Raw genomic sequence first — 5,064 nt, 5'->3', positions numbered from 1 at the left:
CCAAAAAAAAAAAAAAAATTTTCCCCCCCCCCCCAAATTTTTTTAAAAAAAAAAAAAAAAATATTTTAAAAAAAAAAAAAAAAAAAAAAAAAAAAAAAAAAATATATATATATATATATATATATTTTTTTTTTAATCACAGTCTGCCGAGTTAATTTGCTGTGTGGTAATTTTCTTTGGTGCCTTTTAGAATCGCACTCGGTCATGAACCGTGATGACTTGTGTGATCTGCGCTCAAACACAGGCCTTCCCCTGACAGTCTGCATTATAGATCTCATAAGTACACAAGAAGTTTGCCTTTATTCATCCACTGCACACCGTGATAAAAATTTAAACCATAATTAATTTAAATCATAAAACTATAAGCTTATTCCCATTCGGTGAGCTTTTCCATTGTAAATGTTTAATTGAATTATTGTTCACCATAAATGTACTTCTTTAGCTTAAGCAATTGCTGACTTACTAAGAAAATGTTGGAATATTGGAATAAAGTCTCTTTCTTGGAGAGTTATTAACCAAAACAAAGCTCTCTAAAATAACTCGTGGGCCAGACATTTGCCACCATTTCCTCCAATCTAAAACCTTAAACTTACCTAAGTGAGCGCTGAGCTGCTGTCAAAATTCCTATATGGTCCATTTTCCAAATGTAAAGAAATTAAACCTTTGCTTTGAAACATCAAGTCCTGTTATATCTGTAAAGTATCTCAGTTTAGACTGAGAGTCTTAGACTGAAAGTGAACATATATGAACAATTTGCCTCTGAATGCTCTTATAAACCTTACAAGAGTAAATTAACTCTTTCATGCATAGTGGTCACTACAGTGGACAGCTGTCTAAAAGCCATTTTCTTGTGCTTCTTGTGGATTTTTATGGTATAAATGCACAGAGATCACTGAAGTGGACACTAATGCATCACAAAATACACTATCAACTACTGGCAATCAACTGCAAATGCAAGAAATTATTAGTTTTGTTAAATCCAATATGGCCGACAAACAAAAAAGCATCCCAACCAACTTTTGCCATTAAAATTTAAGTCAAGCTAAAGTCAACAGTTGCTGTGGTTTTGTTGAAAAGCAACCCAACACAACAATTAACAACAATTTTGCATTTGAAAATTTCTAAACAAATATGACTTAATCATAACTGTAACTGTAAGCTGTAATTTCTTGTATGCCACTTCAATACTGTCCATTAAGTAGATCTAAATCTGAAGAAACTGTTCTAGGGGTTTCAAGAGTCTTCCATACATCTGCTTTTTTGGCACGCATAGCTCAAACGATTTTTTTTTTTTTTTAATGCAAACACTGATATCATTAAGTAATTAGCTTTCAGCACCAATCTAATAAGGCTAACAACTTGCACCATGTTTGCATGGATTGAAAAGAGAGGCCTCAAATACTGATAGACAGTAACTTAACCGTTAATTGCTTTCTGCCTTTTGTGGCCTGTCGGTTTAATGTAGCAGCGTGTGTGTCCTTGTGTGCCCCGAGTTATGTATGTAGGGCAGTGAATCCGAGCCTATGTGTCCGTCGAGACAAACGGTTCAACAGAACAATAAATAAGCCACTTGGGAAGCATGCCAGGACTCAAAGTTGGCCCACGTGCAAAAATTTGCTCTTTCCCCCTCGAAGCAGCACATATGTTCCCTGGGGCAGGATGAACAGCTCTGCCTGGGAGAAGAGAGAGAAGGAGAGGAGGAGGAGGAGGAGAGATGAGTCTCCATCTGTCTGTGGATCTTAGGGGCTGACAGACCATTACGTCTCCCTCAGAAAAGGAAGCCAGTCTTGGGTAGAAACTATCAAACATGGACTTAGTTTGGACTCCACGGCAGTTGTGTTGCAAGCAGAACCTGCCAAGAAAGAGTCAGACAACAAACCTGCATATGGTTCTCAGAAACACACATGGCGTGCTTCTCTTTGTCCTTTTTGGTTTGCATATTCTCCCAGTACTTCTGAGTTTGGCTTAGTTTATATCGTGTCTCTGACAAGCTTACTTAGACTCTTTTTGGTTCATTTTTACCATTGGTATTGTGTCTTTTGTGGAATGAAGTACAGCAGGGTAAAATAAGTCACAATAGAGAAATCAAGCTCTTTTGTTGCAGGTGGTGTCCTGCAGTAGCAGTGATCTCGCTCCTTATTGAACCTGCTGCTTTTTATAAAGGGTAAAATCAAAATGTACGTATTAAAAAGTCGTCAAAGTTTGTATAAATCAGCTTACCTAGAACATTTTAATTAAATTCTGAAATCGTTTAATTTTAATAATTTAAACACTTGATTGATTAAATCAATTGATTTAATTGAACAACCTTGACTAAACTGTGACTGGTTGTTACTTTAAGAAATAACCACGGTGTGAAAAAAAAATGATGCATTTGTTAGAACATGAATATGATCCAATATTTATTTCCATGACATAAAAAGGTAAAAACGACCTATGTCCTGCATTATGTCAAGAGTGAATTGATATTTTGGTTTTCTCTTTGGCTTTAACAATGTGGCTTTGAAAAAAAGAAAAGTTTTTTTTTCCTTGCTCTCTAACCTGACGTGTCTCTTGTTTCACACCAACTCCAGCTCTGATTGGTAAATGTTTTAATCCAAGCCAGTTTTCTGACTTTCTATAGAGTTTTTATTTGTTATTTTTGTGAATGTAAATGCATGAATGTTTGTATCTTGTGTCGGCTTATGGGAAATTAGCATTTTGCTAAATCTAGTATTTATGACAATATTGTATGTTTATCACTGTCCCATTTAAACAAAACTAACTAATGAGTGCTCAATGATGCCTCCTCCCTAGAAGTTTGGCTTCCCGGTGAGCTCAGTCCAAAGATTCAGTAAGACAGATCCAGAGAGCCACCAAGAAGTATTGCCCCACCACCAACTGATCACACTTTCAAGATTTAGTTGTTTAATCACCACATTATAGCCTATTAATGTTTGTATAAACCTATGCAAGACTCCAATGGGATAATTGCTACCCATCCGAAAGCAACTTTCTTTAAAACAAAGTAAGCCAACAGTCCAACTTTGGACAAATAAACTCTTAAATATTTAATTACTATTCTGAACAAATCAAGTTCCACAAATAAATTTGTTCATCTAATAAAAAAAAAAAAAAACACTAATCATGAAACTTCTCTCTGCTAAAGTGACATGTTTGAACGCGAGGGACTGGCCCTCTCCCTGGCAGACACTGGCCATCTGGCCGAGGTGTTTGGAGACAGACATTGTCTGCTGAGCCTTTCAACCTATAAATTTATGCCACGTCTCTGATGCCTCTGCTTCTCTCACAGGTTTCCCCTTCACACAGGAGCAGACGCTCTGAGATGGATGAGAGACAGCAGATGGGGAGCCTGCCTGACACGAAGAGGACCAAGCAGGAAATGCAACGCAAGAGTTCAACAAAATCGCTGCTGTCAGCCAGCCAAAGAAAGCGACTACTCTGTCATCCTATTGAACAAGAATCCCAGTCAACGTGTTGTTGAAGACGAAGTTTGATGGTTGATGCATTATGTTTCCTCTGCTCTCGCTGGACTGTATATGAGAGACTCGGGTTGTTGAGATTTAGTGTTTTGATACTCTCACAGCAAGGCAGAAAAGCTGGGCAAACATGCACACACTGCTCCAAAATTTGGCGCAGGTTGCCGAGAGCCTCAGGCGACTTCCAGGAAGTTGTTAATTTGTCCATCTGCAGACTTGAATTTAGGATGCATCATGTCATGGTGTCAGATGGAAGCACTGGCATTGCTTTTCCTGTTGAGGAGGTGAGGGAAGAGAAAAGCAGCCGCCGAAAGGCTCAAGAACCCAAGAGGCATTGGCTTGAAATTATTTATTATCCTTAAGACGCTGCAGTATATTTACACAGCACTCTGCTCAAGTAGCCATGAAAGGCTTATTCTTCTAAAGTTATTTTCATGAAAGGCCAAGGCATGTTTTGGAGTTTTCATCAGAGTGACGACATTGGACAGAGGCCTTGACTTTACAGCAATCCCTCATTCTGAGCAAGCACGTGGCGACAGTAGAAAATAACAGCCTTCTTTTAGCAGGAGGAAACCTTCGGCAGAAAAAAAAATGCTTTTTGCGAGCAGCCGTCTGCCGCGAGCACAACAAAGCAGATGCATCAGAAATATTTCAAATTAGCACTTATAAGGGAATACCTTGTATTTTTGTAAACAGCATACAGAGTTAACCCTATAGATGGCTTTATTGAGAGAAAGGCAGCTGTAAACAGATAAGGTTTGGGCCAGTCGTGCAATCTGTTTGACAGTGGATGGCTTTGACAGTGGCTTTGTTCAGGAGAAAGGTTAAAGTCGGAACAATGTGGCAAGATAAATACATGGACTAAAAGCTGTTAGAACCTGTTGGACGTTCAAGGTCTCACTTTTTATGCAAAAATACATTTCAACATACAGTGAAAGTGCATATTTTTTACCGTAAGATTCTCATACTGGCTCATGCCTGCACCATCTGCTTGATGCACAGCACAGATCTGTTGCGTTCAAAAGCAAAGTGTAGCGCCTGGTATTATGTGACGCATCGTTGAGGACATAGATTTTGTTCATCTTAGGCTTTCATGTTTGAATCAGCTTTGTTCCTCATAGATGAGAGACTTCTTGTTGTGTGGTTGATTTCTCTTTGTGGTTGTAGTGGAGTTACCCATGTTGGAAAAAAAAAAGATTTTAGGATGACATTATACTTCATGGATGTAATGCAACTCGGAGTAAATATAGTCTGTGCAGGCAGTAGAGTGTACTGTTAAACTTTTCTTACTTTTTTATGACTTTTCTCTGAGAGGTTAATTAACAGTAAATCACACTGTGTGCAGATAGATACAAAAGCACTGTTTAGTTTCGTAGCTTTGTTTTTGTCGCTAAATATACCGTCATTATCAAAAGAAATAAACTTTCTTATGTTGTCCTGTGTTTTCCATCTTCCATACCTAATGATCACTTGAACATCTCGGGCTGAAATGTGGAAGCGCTCCATTCACACGGTCTAAGAGTTATTAATAAATCTGAAAATAAGACTGACTCCACTTATCCCTGCTGCTCTAAGCTGATGTAAG

This window comes from Poecilia latipinna, unplaced genomic scaffold (assembly GCF_001443285.1).
Source record: "Poecilia latipinna isolate Pla-1442-1.1 unplaced genomic scaffold, P_latipinna-1.0 Scaffold2021, whole genome shotgun sequence".
In the NCBI taxonomy this organism is placed as follows: domain Eukaryota; kingdom Metazoa; phylum Chordata; class Actinopteri; order Cyprinodontiformes; family Poeciliidae; genus Poecilia; species Poecilia latipinna.
Note: the sequence above shows the minus strand (reverse complement) of the source record.